Source organism: Diabrotica virgifera, chromosome 9, assembly GCF_917563875.1.
Source record: "Diabrotica virgifera virgifera chromosome 9, PGI_DIABVI_V3a".
Taxonomy (NCBI): domain Eukaryota; kingdom Metazoa; phylum Arthropoda; class Insecta; order Coleoptera; family Chrysomelidae; genus Diabrotica; species Diabrotica virgifera.
In genome coordinates, this window is record NC_065451.1 from 125,511,290 (window position 1) to 125,530,319 (window position 19,030).

Here is a 19,030-nt window from a genome sequence, read left to right on the forward strand (position 1 = left end):
GTAAATCTCGTCTGTCTATATCTCTGTTTTTCAATAATTCTATTAGTTTTTCATGTCGGACCCTGTCGAACGCTTTTTCGAAGTCGATGAAACAGGAGTAAATATCCAGGTTCATATCTAAGCATCTTTGAGAGAGGACATTAAACGCAAACAATGCCTCTCTTGTTCCAAGTCCTTTGCGGAACCCAAATTGGGTATCATCCATATCATATTCTAGCTTTCTGTATAATCTTCCATGAATCACCTTTAGAAATATTTTGAGGGTATGGCTTATTAGTGATATTGTCCTGTAGTCCGAACAATCTTTGTCTCAACTCGTCCGAAACTCAACTACTTTGGACAATAAATTATCCTGCTTGGCTGCTTTTGCTACATCTTCAAAGTCTAAAGGGACTTCACTTAACATGTTAAATGAAAATATTTCACCGGACACTTTAGTACTATCCTTACAAGGTAAACGGGAAAGGGAATCTGCATTGGAAATTGAACTTCCCTTCTTATATTCTATTGTAACGGTTACCCGTTGACCTTCAAGAATTTGGCTTCGCCCGCCTATGGCGACTGTGCAACCAACAGAGAGGTCGCTACTCGGACTTGCTTTGCGCTACGCGAAAATCGTAAGCGGAGGACTTTAGTCTGGTCAGTAAATTCGCAGCGGCACGTCGGAGAATTTATTCTCATTGTTTGTGACGGAATTGAAACAAAATGAAATCTAACTAAAAAGAAATCGAACATCAGCCGAATACATGTGGGAAAACTAATCAAACAAACTTAAATATATCTGGAGACGTATTCATATAAAAGAATTATATTTGACGGCAGCGCGGCGTGTCCGCTCGTTTCAGTAAGTACATAATGCATTTATATTATATCTCTCATTTCTTCCTTGTAATATTCAATGCATCATTGTAGTTAAGTATTTCGTTAGCTTAATTTACCACATAAATTTATATATAATTCATATTATAATAATGATATTCATTCCCATTTGCAAAGGAACAGTCAGTCAGGGTCATAGGTTTTTATTGTTAAATTTAAATTTCAATTTATTTCATGTGCTACCATTAGGCTTTTTGCCTTGTTTTTTTATATAAAAAATTTCCACAAGTATTATACAGTCTTCTGCACTCTGCGCATGTTCATGCTTCGCGCAAGTCTGTCATGTCTACACTGAAGTAACTTCATAAATTATGACATGACACATACCTAACCTAGTGTTTAATTTTTGTTTTGGTTCCAGTTCAGTGAACTGCTGTACTGGTACACAGATTCTAATAGATACTGTAATTAAATTTGATAAACTTTATTTTAGATTCCGTCACATACCCATTTAGTAACTTAGCCACGTAATCAATTAGTGGTTTAGTCAATTAGTCACCTTACATAACTTAACATCACTTGAAGTATGTACCAGCTGTATTATTAGCAACTCTGCCATGGTTCACTCATAGAGTGTGCGGTTTTTGTTGGAGAAAACCACTACCTGAGTTGACAACATCCAGGATTTTCCAATAAGACTTACCCACCACAGCAGCCAAATAGCGTTGTTGTGCCAGGAGGATTTTTCCTAAGGACTTTCATTTTTTAACCATCGGCTGTTGTACAAGCTAAGTTCTTATTTACTTTTATTATTTACTTTTGGGTAATCTAGATTTGTTACAGTGTAAACTTATTGTATGCATACAATCGAGTAGAACTAGGTACATATTTTCGTGATAGATAGGGTTTTCAGGTCTTTGTTTTGTTCCATATTATAAATAGTAGTTTTTTTTTCAATTAAATAAGTCTTGTTTAATAATAATTATAAATAATTGTAGCTTAAAATTTGATAGGGAATCGGGGGTAAAATTTTGTCGAGGTTTCTTAATAAGGGAATATGTCTAGTAGGTTTTTACATTGTATATAAAGAGTCACTGACCAGCTCATTTATATAAATCAATTATATAATTATTATTATTTTGCTAGATGAGATACTTCATTTTTTGGTAACCGTAGCGTTCTAATCGTGTATCTCACTCTAGGTGAGTTCAATTTAGGGAATATTGCTAACTTTTAGTTGTAAGGAGATTTTGATATTAATAACTTTGCTTGGCTCAGTGATAGTGGATAATTGCTTGTTAAGTGGCCTTTACGGTCCTATTTGATATTTTCACAATCCACTATCACTGTTATTAAGTTGCTTTATATGTAAATTGTTAATATATAACATATTTATTGTTAATATTTTTGTTATTAGGAAGGTTGATGTTTTATTTCAGTCTGTATTACCAGTATATAATATAGCAAGACAAAGTTAGTATTTAATATTTTGTATTTCAGGTGATTGTATTCAGTGTCCTTTAGTTCCTGTTGTTCGTTACTTCAAAAATCTCGAGCTGTTCAAATTCTGGGCCCAAAACTTAGTTTTTTCTTTTTCGCTACAGTTAAGTAGAGTGAGCTTTCAAATATTGTGCCTCAAAGTTGAGCTGTCCGAGTTGGGGCCATTTTCTTCTCTCTTTATCGTCCCTTGTATCTTGATCTCTCTCCAGTGGTCTTACCTAGTTGTATTAAGTTTTTGTATTAACAGGTCTCATTTTCTTTCTAGTTACTATCATTTCATTATCAAATTTTCTTTCATATCTCCGAAGCCAATATTCGGTGTATTGAAGCTAGCCCGAATACTCACTTGAGATTTAGTGTCTCTCTGCCCTTTTGATTTTTCCCTTCTGAGCTAAGCCCTTCTTCTTTTTGTCTTAAATCTCTTCTCTCCTATTTTCCCCATATTTCGTCATAATTTTCTTAAAAAAATCTCTATACCCAGAGTCTAGAGGTTTCAATTGGCTCTGACCCAACGTGTGGCTTCTTTACATTTTTGGCTTTAAAAATATTTCCTTTAACTTTTAGTTTTTATCATGGTGGTTTCAGTGATTGTGTTTTTAGACTTTTATTTTAACGTTTAGTTTTGTACTTCAATTTGGTTTTTTTTTGGACATTATCTTATACCTATATCTTGAATAAACTTGTTTTGCTATGGTATACTGTGTTGACTGAATAAATTGTTTTGTTTTGATTGGTCAAATAATTATTTTAAATTAATAATAAATAAATTGAAAATTTAAATATCTTGAATTTAGCTATTTTACAAGTCCGGAATAGCATTAAAAGTGAATCACTACCTTGAATTAAAAGTCCTTTTCAATTTTAGGTTTATCGGAAGTTGTAGCAGTACATTTCATCAGATTTCACGACTGGACCAAACAAATAAACATTACTGGTATAGGTATCCACTCAGAACCATTAACTTGAGGACAGAGAGTAAGTTAAACTTTACCTACTTACATTTTATCTCATTCTCGTGTTTATTTCCCAGTTGTTTATAATGGCATCGTTTAAGGTGGAACATCTGTTAACTCCTGAATTAGACTATGAATTGGGGATTCGTCAGTTGACTGATCCATCTTTAACTACGGATGATGCTAAGATGGTCGTGTTGAGAGGTGCGTTGAAACAAGCTTCAGCAAATAGGAGTTATGCTGTTCTGTCAGCTTCCCACCTTAATTTTGTTGATGAGGTCCGTGAAATAGAAGCCACTATTGCAGATCTGAAGGTCCAAATCAGTTCTTTTGTTGGCTCCGTTAGTGATGTCGTATATGGTCGCTTGACTTCCCGTTTAGGTCATGTTTCAGGTAGGGTTCATTTGTTAGAGTCGATAAATGAGGAAGAGGATGCCATAAAGAAGTCTCTCAACTTCAAGATACTTAATCTGGAAGGCGAACTTGAGTTTAAAGTAGTTCCACAGGCTCACTCCACTCCTCATAACCCTAGTGTTTCAGTAAATTCCTTCCCTATCTTTAAGTCGGCTCCTATTTATAAATGGGGTGTACATTTTTCTGGTGGTTCTAATGAAAATGTTGTTGGTTTCTTGGAGAAAGTAGAGTGTCTGCGTCTAGCACGTGGGAATAGCGAAGGGGAGTACTTTTCGTCAGCAGGTGACTTGTTTAAGAATTCAGGTCTTACTTGGTACCTCAATAACCGAGGTAGTTTTACTTCATGGCAACAGTTAGTTGCCAAACTGAAGTCAGATTTTCTTCCTTATAACTATGACGACAACTTACTGGACGAAATTAAATCTCGTAAACAGGCTCCCCAGGAGAAAGTCACCATCTTTATCAATGAAGTTGTTAGTTTGTGTAACCGTCTGGAAGTTCCTCTTTCTGAGTCCCATATAGTAAGAATTATTAGGAAAAATTTGTTGCCGTCTTATCATCCGAGTCTGGCACTCACTGACATTCTCTCGATTGCTGATCTTACAGAAAAATGTAAGAGGTTAGAAGAAGTTTTGTCATGGTCTTCTGAACCTATATCTAGTGTCCCAAGTCGGTCAAATTTCAGAAACCAGGAATCGTCCTTTTCTGATAGGCAAAATTATTCTCGGTCTGGTAATATCTCTACTTTTATTTCCAGAATTACCTGTTGGAATTGTTTTAGGTCCGGACACCGGTATTATGAATGTTCTGAACCTAGAGGTCTGTTTTGTTATGGGTGTGGATGTCAAGGTGTCCGTAAGGTTGAATGTGAATTCTATTCAGGAAACAACAGAAGGGGTGGGTCGTCTCCCCTGGATTTCACTCCTCATCCAAAATACAGGGAACATTCTAGAAAATCCTCAAGACCCAGGAACCAGTTTCTCGAGTCAGGAGGTCCATGCCTCAACCACTCAAACATCCCAACCCCCACCGAAAGACAAAAGACCACAGAACGGCAGATACCAACCGAAAAGAGGACGTTAGTCGATCATGTCCTTTGTGATTCTTCTGTAGTTTCTCCAAGTAGTACCTTATCTTCTCTTATTGATGTTGACATTAATTCATTATTAGTTCGAAAAAACAAGGATAATCGTCCATACCTTGAAATATCTATCTTAGGACATTCTTGTTTAGATTTACTGGACATGTAACAAAAAGAAGAAAACTTCTGTTGGAGTGAAAGTAAAAAGAAAGATATAGGTACTCCAACAGAAGTAAGGAAAAAAAAAAGAACTAAGGTAACTAAGTAGTTGTGGCTGAATTGAAAATAGAAATGAAGGGGCTTCAGCGTTGAAGCCGAAGTAAGAAACAAAAAAAAATACTACTTTGCAGTAGTACTGAAGAAAGGGGGATTAGAAGGGATAGAAGTAGAAGTGGGAAGAGACAGAGGCAAACTGAATAGAGTTGGCTAGCTATAGATGCAAGAGAGCAACTTGACACTCAAGGATGGATACGGCTCGTTTGCATGCCTGTCGAAGAACAGTAGCTCTATATAGATAGTAATGATGACTAAAAGATGAAATAATAAAATAAGAATAATGTACTGAAACTGAATGAAGATGGATAATTGCTAAAGACGAACAAGATAAATAAATCTAACAAATCATGGGCGCCATGAAAATGATCTTCGATCATTTTCCCAGGTATCTTATACTGATGTCAAGTATTAAATATATTAACTCTGTAATAATGAACATAAAGGAATAATAAAATTCATGATATACAAAATAAATAAACATTTATTAAAATTAACTACCAGATTTTTAACAATCTCTGAGTTAAGCAAGTTCATATTATGCTGTGACTCTAACATGACAAAAGTTATACAGAGGTTATATCTAAGATAACAACAATAATGTTATCTGTTACAAAATTACAGGTATTAGTACCTCTTACTTACATATAGGGTACAAAATTACATAAGTCTTCTACCAAATGGTTATAGTACGCTTGCTACGTACAACTGAATTGAAAACCGATGAATATTAAAAGTAATATAAATAAATAGGCACAAGCCTGGCGAAGAGAAAATACCATGAAGAATTAAGCAAATGCATTAATAAAAGTGGTAAAAATGAAGCTAAGATAAATACCGAAACGATGACCTAAATTACCCGAGCAAATGTAATAAAATAAAGTAGCGACGAATTAACTGAACAAATGAAATAAAGCGAATAAATAACATATTTGGGAAACAAGCAAATAATACAACCTAAATTTACATAATGATATGAAATCGACCTAAATAAACAATAAAATATTCGAAGTAATACCTTTTGGGCAAATACGCAGAGCTCAACGTACAGTACCGCAAAATGATACATGAGTTTGGGAACTTAATACCATAATATAGAAATATGTTATATAAATAGGTAAACTAAATCTGAAACAAAATTAATAAACAGTGCATTAAAATAAAACATAGGAGATAAACACACAATAGTTACTGATGTCACCCACTGGTAGTTCCCAAACAAACCAGAACGACTCCTAAATAGGTTGCTGGCGCATCCCGGAAATGAGCACTAGGATAGTGCAAAAATCATGCCTCCTGTAGGTCCAAGTGCTAATACGAAAAGGAGCTGGAATGCCCCCAAAAGGCTTGTTCCCCAAGTAACTACTCCCAGTGACTTATGGTTGGAGATTGGCCTCTTGGTGTTTCGAGGTGTTATTTAAGATTTCACATGGATGGCTAAAAACACAAAATTCCCGTTTACTTCAATTTCTTATGTGTACGACCAATCAAAGAAAGAAAGAAGAAAAGTAGGAAAGTGTTTTTTTTTTGATAGATAGTACTAAGAAAAAACACACAAAAAGAGACCTCTTAATTACTGAAGTACTTGACCTTGACAAGTTTATGTGAGTTCTCATTACAGACATGTGGATTTAGGATTTAAATACAGAATAAATATGATTTCTTTAAAATAATTATTATAGGACTGATAAGTGATATTGAAAGTGACTTTAGTATAACCAAAAAGTTAAAAATATTAGAATTTTCTCTGAATGAATATTATCTATAGATATGGGAATAATTAAAAGATATTACTCATAGATAGTAGAATAATTCAAAGAACAATTCACTGAATAAATTTACACATTACACACATCAGAAAGATTATATATTATGTCACCTTGAACAAGAGTGACAACAATGGTTGTAAAAACTATTTATAAAAAACAGATATTGCTATTTACCGTGTGATACGATGATGTTATGCTGTAAATCCCATTGGATTAATACCTTCTTTATTCTCAAACACTCCTAGATAGGTTTGGTGATCCATAATTCAAAAGTCACACATTTTTACTAACACGAGGTCTAACCTCCAAATTTGATCCTCACACGCCACCCATACTAACCAAATCCCCAGCCACAAGTGAAGTCTCTCGTCTCGCCACTTCACAGAGCAAAACGTCAAATTCTCAGCACACGAATCAAATTATTACCTGAGGTGTAGAGTATGTTCCATACTCTGAAGTGTGACGTCACGTAAATATTTATTTACGAGAAAATTAGAGAAGTTGAAAGAAATCAAATGAGAGACCGAGGGGAAATAATTATAAAAATAATTAAAGATCTAATTTCGTAACGTGACCGTTACAGACACAGGGTCCAATATCTCTATTTTAGGTTCTCTAGGTCTGGAATTTCTCCAGAATTCTAATGTTAAGATAGGAATAGATAAGAGTTTGCAAGTGACTACAGCTGATGGTCAAGTCCAACCAATTTTAGGTCAGTTTACAACTGAGATTTCTGTTAGTTCATGTAAAAGGATGATTACATTTTTTGTTATACCTTCTGTTAAGAATTCAGTTATCCTAGGAATGGATTTTCGGAAAACTTTTAATAGTGAATTGAATTTTACTGAATTTTCTTTATCTGTCTCTTCTTTTAATATCTCTTGTGTTGATGCAGTTAAAGATATGAGTAGACTTAATGCTCAGGAGTTAGAGCAGTTGAATAATGTCATCAAATCAATCTCTTCTATCTCTTCGAAGAATCAGTTAAGCAGAACTCATCTCATCGAACATCACATTGATGTGGGTTCGTCTAAGCCCTTCAGAAAATACCAGTATCCATTGCCTCAAGCCTGGCATGAAAGCTTAGTTAAGGAGGTGGATGAAATGCTTAAGCTTGGTATTATTGAGCAGAGCTGTCTAGTTTTTGTAGTCTATTGTGGTTGACGAAGATGAAGGATGGGACTTTTCGTGTCTGTTTCGACGGACGTAAACTTAACACCATAACGATGAATAGGGATGCTTATCCTATACCTCGTATGGATATCATCCTCACTAAGCTACAAAATGCTAAATACATTTCATCCATCGACTTAAAGAAGGCATTTCTACAGATTCCATTAAGCGAAGAGAGTAAGAAGCTTACTGCTTTTGCAGTAAGTGGCAAAGGATTGTACCAGTTTACTACAATGCCTTTTGGTCTGGTGTCTGCTCCCCAGACTATGTATAGATTAATGGATTTGGTAATAGGTCCTGCTTTAGATCCCTATTGTCAATATGATCTTGATGATATTCTAGTCATTACTCCTGATTTCGACACTCATATCTCTGTATTGCAGCAGTTGTTTCAGCGTCTAAAAGATGCAAATTTGACGATTAATTTAGATAAAAGCAGCTTTTGTCGTGATTCTATTAAGTGTTTAAGATATGTTGTAGATTCACATGGCTTACACACTGACCCTGACAAGGTGTCAGCTATTCGTGATTTTCCTGTGCCTAAAAATACGACCCATGTTCGTCGATTGTTAGGAATGGTAGGTTATTATAAAAAGTTTGTTAAGTCTTATTCTACCTTGTTGTCCCCTATTACTGACTTACTTCAAAATAGGAAAGAGGGACAAAATATTGTGTGGACCCCTGAAGCTAATGAAGCTTTCATTAAAATCAAGGAGTCTCTCACCAGCTCCCCAGTTATGGTTGCCCCAGATTTCACTAAGCCTTTCTATTTAATGACTGATTGTTCAAACACAGCATCTGGTGGTGTACTCTATCAAATTGTTGATGGAGAAGAACACCCTATAGCCTACACTAGCAGGAAATTAAATAAAGCCCAGAAAAATTATGCGACAACTGAAAAAGGGTTGTTAGCCATAATTACGGGTATTAAGCATTTCAGATATTTTCTTGAAGGTCGTTCGTTTACGGTCATAACTTACCATAGTAGTTTGGTGTGGTTACAGAGTATGAAGAACCCATCTCCTCGTCTGGCTAGGTGGATTTTAAAATTGCTGCAGGTGTAGTAGTCGCTGATACACTATCTAGAACTTTTGATATTAATTTTTTAGTCTTATCGACTTTACAACCAGATGACTGGTATCGAAAAATGTTGTATGATATCCAGAATGTTCCAGGTAAATTTCCTGATTTTAAAGTTGAGCATGGTGTTTTATATAAACATGTTTTAAGTTCTATGGATGCCCTTACGGGAATGTCTGAATGGAAGATAGTCGTTCCAACAGCAAATAGAGCAGAGGTTTTAGCCACTTTTCATGACCATCCTACTGCAGCTCATTTTGGTTTCTACAAAACTTTCCGTCGTATATCTGAACTCTATTACTGGCCGAAGATGCGCCAGACTGTTCGGGCTTATCTGGCTCGATGCAAAATCTGTAGTACGTGCAAGTCGACAAATCTTCCTCAACCAGGTTTAATGGGTAGTTATCGACGGATTGATTTTCCATTCCAACTTATATCTTTAGATCTTATTGGTCCTTATGCTGGGTCGTATAAAGGTGCTCAATATGCCTTACTAGTTGTTGATTACTTTACAAAATTTCCTTTGGTTCATACGATGTCTAAAGCAACTACTTCACCCATTATCGAGTATCTGGAGAATGAAGTTTTCCTAATTTATGGTGTTCCACAGATCGTGTCTTGCGATAATGGACCCCAGTTCACAGCTAAGACTTTTCGTGATCTCATGTCTAAATACAACGTACAAAAGATCTGGTACAATGCGAATTATCATCCACAAGTTAATCATACCGAAAGAGTTAACAAATCTATTGTAACTGCTTTAAGATCATATTCTTTTAGTGATCAGAGAGCTTGGGATACTTATATCCATTCTATAGTACAAGCTATCAGGACTTCTTCTCACGAAGTAACCAAATGTCCTCCATCTTATTTAATGTTTGGTCGTCATGTTCCTCTTTCTGGTGATTATTTTGGTAAAATTTCGGAAAATGCCACTAATTTTCCCACTATATCAGATAAGTTACACCGTCTAGAAGATCTTCAGCATCTTCCTGATATCTATATGGATATTCGCAAACGTTTAAAGGCATCTTATGGTAGAAATAAGTGCCGTTATGACCTGAGAAAGCGAGCCTTATCTTTCAGAGTTGGAGATTCCGTTTTGAAGAAAAATTTTGTCAAATCAGATAAAGTGAATTTCCAATCTGCCAAGCTGTGTCAAAAATACATACCTTGCACTGTTATTAAGGTTATTTCTCCTTTGATTTATGAGTTGAAGGAAACCTCCGCTGGCAGGAAACTAGGAAGGTTTCATGTCAAAGATTTACTTGAGGATCAGACTGTAGGTCCATATAACTTGTCTGATAATTCAGATGGTTTTTTATCAAAATGTTGTGATTTACACAATCAAAAGCTTTGGCGTAGTCACAAAAAACGGTGGCAGTGTGAAGATTATTGTTCAGTGCTTGATAAACCTCATGTAGTGCAGAAAACATGGCATCAGTGGTGCATTTATTACTAAAAAGCCGAACTGATTTTGTGATAAAATGTTGTTTTCAACTAGAAAGGACATAAGTCGGGGTTTTATGAGTCTCTCAATAATTTTGGAGAGTACCGGTAGTAGTGCAATAGGTCTATAATTGCAGGTATTAGATATTTCACTACCCTTATGAAGAGGAATAATGATGGCTGTCTTCAGACACTCTGGAAATTTACCTTTCTTAAAAGAATCATTAATTAGTGAGATGAGGACTTCTAACACATTTTCTGAAAGATTAGTAACAATTTTTATCGATAGACTATCAGTACTACAGGAAGATTTGCCTTTTGATACTATTGATTGTTTGGATCAGTTCAGATTTATCGACTGGTTTTATAAAGAATGAATTCGAGACCTTTCTTGAATTAGGGAGATAGGAAATGGGATCTTGTTGTGGCAAAATAGTTGATGTAATATTTTTACTCACATTAACAAAGTATTCATTTAGATTTTCAGTGTCTGGAAGGGAAAATGTTTGAGCAGTGTGGGTTTTATTTCGAAGATCGTTTATTATGGACCAAGTTTCTTTTGAAACACTTTTGGAGCTTCCCAGACGGTTCTGGTAGTAGACTTTTTTAGCTGATTTTATAAGTTTAAGATAGGTTGCCCTGTACTTGGTAATATATTCAGTGAGTCCGTTTGAAGTCTAGATAGAATCCAAAAATGAAAATTCAAATATCGGGAAATATAACTATTTGGGCATAGCTAGAGAAATCTATGATCTAAAATTAAATGAAATCTTTAAAACTCATAAAAAGGGGATAAATAGAATCAGTGTCGAATTTAAAAACAGAAAAGGCAAATGATTTTTTGGACCCAAATACGTTAAAAGATAAAGGATAATAATATGACTTGTTCATCCCTAATAAGAATGTAACCTGTTAAGGTATTGTGAAATTCATCAATAGAGACTTCACAGAGGATATCCTGTTGAAATACTCAGAACCCAATACAAAAAATTGTAAAATTATTCATGTCAAACCTTTTAATATGAGAATTAAGCAAAAAAATGGATGAGATATCTCAACAGGGCAGCCAAAGTGAAGAGGTGGTTACACTTCTCCCAACTGAAACTGTTTGTTATACCTTTACAGGAACTACTTTACCGAGAGGAGTAATGATTTGCGGTATAGAACATAGAGTCTTGCTATATATAATGCCAGTTATACAGTGTAATAACTGCTTAAATTACGGTAACACCAAAAATTTGTGTAAAACAAAAAATAATAAATTCATTAACTGTACTAAAATACATGAACTAAATGAAACGTGTGTTATGAAATGTGTACACTGTAATAGTATTGAGAATAATGGCACAAGCCATCAATGCCCCGAATTTACGAGACAAAAAAAATTAGAGAGATGATATCTTTAGAAAATTTATCTTTTTTTCAGGCTCCTGAAAAAATTCCAAAAACAAAAAACAATAATTTCATTAACCATCCGAGTGATTTCCCTGCCTTTCAAGGCGCTAAAAACGTGGAACCACAATGTATCCCATTAAACTCTAGACGAACGACACACTTCAGTAATCAACAAAAATCCAGCACTTATAGTGTCACACTTAAAGGAAATAAAAGGCGAGCACAAGATAATGGGACATATGATAAAGATCTACACAACGAAAATACAGGGTGTAACGAAAATACAGGTCATAAATTTAATCACACTCTCTGGGACCAATAATAGTTTGATTGAACCTAACTTACCTTAGTACAAATGTGCATATAAAAAAAGTTACAACCCTTTGAAGATACAAAATGAAAATCGATTTTTTCCAATATATCGAAAACTATTGAAGATTTTTTATTGAAAATGGACATATGGCATTCCTATGATAGTAGCATCTTAAGAAAAAACTATAGTGAAATTTGGGACATTTTGGCTATTAAAGCACCCTAATATGTCTGTGCAGATATTGGCATTGAATCCGACCCGGTCCGACCGTCACATGTAACACCGTTGCCGTATACTCTATTTTTTCATACTATCACGTTACAATTTTTTGTGATATTATATTTGTGTGTGAAATGTATCATTTTTGTGTATTTTAGGTATGTTCTAATATGTTATGTATATATAGGTTTTTACTTGATTATTTTAAATCATTGTGACGTTTAACTTGCTAGAAACCTTGTAATATTGTGTACCTAATGTGTTAAAAGTAAGTACTTTTGAAACACCAATAGCCCAGTAAATGAACGGGAAATACGGAGATACCGTGTAATTTTCAGGGGCAACTCCGAATTGCATGAAAATTTGGATATAGGTTCTACTTACCCTCCACTTCAAAGTTGAAATTGTGCCGTTGGTTGCTTTTACTTGGAGCGTGACAGTCACCCCTTCTCGGGGGTGAAAAAAAATATATTCAAGTTAAGACCGGAAATGGATAAATTGACTAATTTTAAGCAACTTTTGTTCTATAGAGTTTTTTATGTAAGTCAATACTTTTCGAGTTATTTTCGATTGAAAATGTTTATTTTTCGACAAAAAACTACGTTTTCGGACGGTTTTTCGCAAATAACTCAAAAAGTAAATACTTGATCGAAAAAAATATCCTTACCAAAAGTGTAGCTTATAAAAAACTGAAAAAAAAAATGTGTATCAGTAAAGTCTATCAATCGAGTAAAAACAAAGTTGTAGCTCATGGAAAATACGTACTTGTGCGTCTAATTCCACATCGAATATTTCAAAGTGAAATCACTGAAAAATTAAGCACTTTTCGGGAAAAACCTGTTTAAACTTTTTTAAAGTGTTTAAAAAAAGCTTTATTAGAATTGTTCATAAAAGTTCATAGCATTAAAAGTAAGCGAGTTATGCTCAAAATAAAGTTGGCCCTCTTTTTTTTGTAAAAAAATCCTGCAAGTCTCCCCGTGTTTAGCTCCTCAAATGAAATTAATCGCTACCGCTTTACAAAAAATTTACTTACTTATCTATTTTTTACATGATCTGTCAGTCTCATAAGTTTAAAGTGCTTATTTTTGAAAGGGTTATAGTTAAAAAGCTTGAACGGGTCACTAATCACGAGTGTATGCAAATTTTGAACAGCCATATCTTAACCAATTTTTGTCTTGCGGAAAAACAAAATAAAACTAGCATATTTATAATAACAAAACCTATATTTTTTTACTCTTTAAGATTTTTCTTATCACTAATACTTTTTAAGTTATTTTGAAAATAGGAAATTTTTCAAAAATTTTTCGAAAATTTTGTTTTATTATAAAACCCAATTTTTTCAAAAATAAGCACTTCAAGCCAATCAAACTTACAGATCATATTATAAACAATATACATACAGTTAAAATAAATGGTAAAGCGGTAACGATTCATTTTATTTAGGGTGCTAAATAGAGGGAGGCTTTCACAATTTTTTTTACCAAAAAAAGGGGCCAACTTTTTTTTTCAGTGTAACTCGTTTATTTTTGGTGCTAGAAACTTTTGTAAAAAACAAATATAAACCTCTTTTAGGTACTTTAAAATGTTAATAACCTTTAGTGAAAAGTGCTTAATTTTTCGGTGATTTCGCGTTGACTTATTCGATTTGGAATTAGACGAATAAGAACGTATTTTTCATGAGCTACAACTTTGCTTTTTCTCAATTTATATACTTTACTGATACACCATTTTTTTTGTTTTTTATAAGCTACACTTTTGCTAAGAATATTTTTTCGATAAAATATTTACTTTTTGAGTTATTTGCGAAAAACGGTCTGAAAACGTAGTTTTTTGTCGAAAAATCAACATTTTCAATTGCGAATAACGCGAAAAGTATTGACTTAGGTAAAAAACTTTATAGAACTAAAGTTGTTTATAACCGATCAATTTATCCATTTCCGGGCTTATTTTAAACACGCGTTTTTCACTCCCTAAGAACGGGTGACTGACACCCCCCAAGTAAAAGCAACCAATGGGACAAATTCAACTTTGAAGTGGAGGGTAAGTAGAACCTAAATCCAAATTTTCATGCAATTCGGAGTTGCCCCTGAAAATTACACTCCAAAACGGTCATTTATTGGGCTACAATTAAGTAAAGTTTATTATGTTGTTGTTTTCACCAATTTTGAAAAAATGTGAAAACATTGAATTGTCCACGTCCGTCTGTCCGTCCGTCCGTCTTGTCTGTCTGCTTGCAAACTTAACCCCACCGTCATTATACCAGGTAGAATGACAAATGAGGTGTCAAATGAAAGCTTATCCAAGGATGGTACTAAAGGTGAGAAATTTAACCTCGGCTGTCTGTCCGTCTGTCTGTCCGACCGCGTAAATGATTCCTTCGTCACTGTACCAGGTAGAATAACAAATGAGGTGTCAAATGAAAGCTTATAATCCAAGGATGGTACTAAAGATGAGAAGTTTGACATAGGCTGTCTATCCCCCTGTCCGTCCGACCTAGTATAGTGACGGAGGAGTTATATTCGCGGACAGACAGACAGACGGACAGACAACCTAGGTCTAATTTCTCACCTTTACTACTATCCTTGGATTATAAACTTTCAGTTGACACCTCATTTGTCATTCTACCTGGTATAGTGACGGATGAGTTATACTCGTGGTCGGATGGACAGACGGACAGACAGCCTATGTCAAATTTCTCACCTTTAGTACGATCCTTGTATTATAAGCTTTCATTTGACACCTCATTTGTCATTGTACCTGGTATAGTGACGGAGGAGTTATATTTCCGGTCAGACAGACAGACGGACAGACAACCTAGGTCTAATTTCTCACCTTTAGTACTATCCTTGGAATATAAGCTTTAATTTGACACCTCATTTGTCATTCTACCTGGTATAGTGACGGAGGAGTTATATTCGCGGTCTGACAGACAGACGGACAGACTACCTAGGTCTAATTTCTCACCTTTAGTACTATCCTTGGATTATAAGCTTTAATTTGACACCTCATTTGTCATTATACCTAGTATAGTGACGGAGAAATAAATGTTATTATTCTATTATTCTTGTAGGTACATTTAACATTGATTGAAATTATGAAAGAAATATATAGAAAACAGCATGGCAACACTGTGATGCACAAACATAAAAAATCAGCCACATTCAGCTGTGCCGGCTGTGCGTTACATAGGGTGCTTTAAATCCAAGATGTCCGAAATTTGGACACCCTATAAAAATTTTATGGGGGTTTAGTTCCTTTAAACCCCCCCCCAAACTTTTGTGTACGTTCCAATTAAATTATTATTGTAGAACCATTACTTAAACACAATATTTTTAAAACTTTTTTGGCACTTAGTACTTTTTCGAAAAGTCAGTTTTTATCGAGATATTTTGAATATTTGTCAAATCCACCACATATTTGTATATGGTTAAGTACGATTATGGAGACTTGGTAATAATATGAAAATTTAAGTATGATTTACATTTTTAGGTATATTTTGAAATGTATTAAAAAAGAAGCCATATCTCGATAAAAAATGCCTTCTCGAAAAAATACAAGGAGGTAAAAAAGTGTTAAAAACATTGTGTTTAACTAATGGTATCGCAGTAATAGTTTAATTGGAGCGTACACAAACATTTGGGGGGTTTAAAGGAACAAAACCCCCATAAAATTTTTATGTAAACATATTTAAAAAGAAGCCGCAACTCGATAAAAACTGCCTTATCAAAAAAATACTAAGAGACAAAAAGGTTTTAGAAATATTGAATGTAACTAATGGTACCACAATAATAATTTAATTGCAACGTACAGAAAAGTTTGGGGGGTTTAAGGGAACAAAACCCCCATAAAATTTTTATGGGGAGCACAAATTTCACTATAATTTTTCTTTAAGATGCTCCTGCCATAAGAATGCCACATATCCATTTTCAATAAAATATCTCTAATAGTTTTCGATATATTCGAAAAAATCGATTTTCATTTTGTAACTTCAAAGGGCTATAACTTTTTTTATGTGCATATTTGTACTAAGGTAAGTTAGGTTCGTTCGAACTATTTTTGGTCCCAGAATATGTGATTTAATTTATGACCTGTATTTTTGTTACACCCTGTATATCAAACCCCAATGGTATGCTTCCATCCACTTCCTCCATGGCATACAGTACCCCAAACTCACCAAATTTCAATAAAACCACCAATAAACAAACCTCTGAAAACGTTTTCAGAGAAAGCTCTCAGTCCCTTCAAGATATTATGAATATGGCTAGTAAATTAAATAATTCAGACAGAGAACATGTTCTCAATTTTATTGCACAAATCTGTAATTTTAAAAGCACAGGCTCACATACGTTTGATACAGGCTTTAGGATATTAACTCATTACCCCCATCATTTTATGGATCAAAATAATAATAAAAAATTCCAAATGGAAGGCTGTCTCACTCTCATGCAGTGGAAATTAATTGAAGTATTAAACCAAATTATGATAATTTAAAAATCTTCATTAAAGAACTTAAACCAGATATAATCTTATTAAATGAAACATGGACAATTAACACGTATATATTTAATATAAAAAACTATTTTATATACAGGGAAGATAGATATGATGGATAGGGTGGCATTATGATCCTAATTAAAGATAGTTTCGAACACACTAGTATACGAGTGAGCAACTCTGACAGAACATCAAATATGCAGGTGATAGGTATAAACTTACCAAAATTTAACCTAAATATAATTAATATCTACAACCCTTCAGGTCAGCAAATAAAACAATCAACATGGAATAATATTAAAAAAGATTTTCACAAACCTTACATAATCATGGGCGACTTAAATGCACATGATCAGGTATGGGGAAGTGCTGATAACAACCATAATGGGAAAATAATAATGGAATGGAATAATAATGATGGTACATCCACCAGAATGGTACAACTAGGACGGAATCCATTAGTAGTTGATCTTACCATAGTAACTCAAGATTTAGCATCTAAGTGTCATTGGTGGGTACACTCAGATACTAGACAAAGTGACCATTACCCAACTATATGTGAAATTAACCAAACACAATCCTCAAATGAAGGCACCACATTAGGTACCAGAAGAAACTTCAAAAAAGCAAATTGGCCAAAATACATGAGCACTATAGAAACTAAGCTGTCTGATCGACATGACGTGGATTATAATGAATGGCATAATATTGTCAACTCTAGTGCAGAAGATAATATCCCTTACATAACAGTTAGAAATAAAACTAAGGGGGCACCATGGTGGGACAACGAATGCGATGAATTAATAAAAAATAGACGAAAAGTAATCAAAACCTATATAGATAACCAAACCGTGGAAAATTACATAAACTGTAGTAGAATTAAAGCTTTCGTTAAAAAACAATTTCAAATTAAAAAAAATCTAGTTTAAGACGATTTTGTGGATCACTTACGAGAGAAACTCCAGTTAAAAAAATTTGGAACACAATTAAAAAATTTAAAACTCATTTTTTTAATAGCCATGTAACTTTCCCCAATAACGAAACCTCAATAAAAATTCTAAATAATTTAATTTCATGCAATGTAGATCCCTGGTTTAAACTTCTGAGCCCTAGCAATGAAACTGTTGAGCAAATAACATACACTGAGTACACTAATATAATATACTCAAAAAATGATAAGGCCACTGGTATGAATAAGATATCTTATTCGATGTTAAAAAACATACCCGCAATAGCAGAATCCCATTTGATAAACATTTTCAATAATATATTAAAAACAATTAAGATACCATGGCAGTGGAAACAAACACTAATATTACCTTTCCTAAAACCTACTACCGACCAATCGCCTTAACGTCATGTGTAGGTAAAATTCTAGAAAACATAACTAAATATATAATAGAATGGTTCGTAAAACATGATAGTGTTTTATCCAGCTACCAGCTGGGCTTTCGCAAAGAAAGTGGATGTAGTAATGCACATGTAGCGCTTTCCCACATAGTACTCAATGCTTTTACTGAGAGGAAAACGGTTTTAACGGTCTTCCTTGATCTAAAAGCTGCTTATGAGAATATAGATATTAACCTTTTATATAGAAAAATGGCGGATTTAAAAATACCACATACATATTTATAATAATCTAATTTTTTAATTCTTAAATAACAGAAATATTTATATCCGAGATAGGGAATACCAAATAAATGGACCCAACATCACTGATAAAGGGCTGGCTCAGGGATCGCCCCTGAGCCCACTACTATTCAACATATATGCCAAAGGGCGACATGAAATTATTCCATCTAATTTCAGGTTAATTCAATATGCAGATGATCTAGCCCTTATAACAGTTGGTGAAGATATAAATAATCTTATCAGCTTAACTAATATATGTCTTACTCACATAACTCAATGGTTAACAGAAAATAAACTACCCTTGTCCCATGGCAAATCTTCTGCAGTAATCTTTAACAAACAGAAAAACATCACCAATAATATTCCGTTAATAATAGAGGGAGATATAATTCCTATTAGAGAATCAATTAAATATTTAGGGACAATATTCAATAATCGATTTAACTGGATTGAAAATGTTAAACGT

At 34.0% G+C, this 19,030-nt stretch overlaps 1 long non-coding RNA gene across 1 annotated transcript; it reads right to left on the reverse strand.

Moving 5' to 3' along the window:
* Window positions 1-5,506: 5,506 nt before the first annotated feature.
* LOC126892683 (uncharacterized) lies at window positions 5,507-7,385 on the reverse strand. Its single transcript, XR_007700969.1, has 2 exons — window positions 6,984-7,385; window positions 5,507-6,477 (listed from the first exon to the last, which is right to left on the reverse strand). It is a non-coding gene; the product is annotated as an uncharacterized LOC126892683 (long non-coding RNA).
* Between the last annotated feature and the right edge of the window lie 11,645 nt (window positions 7,386-19,030).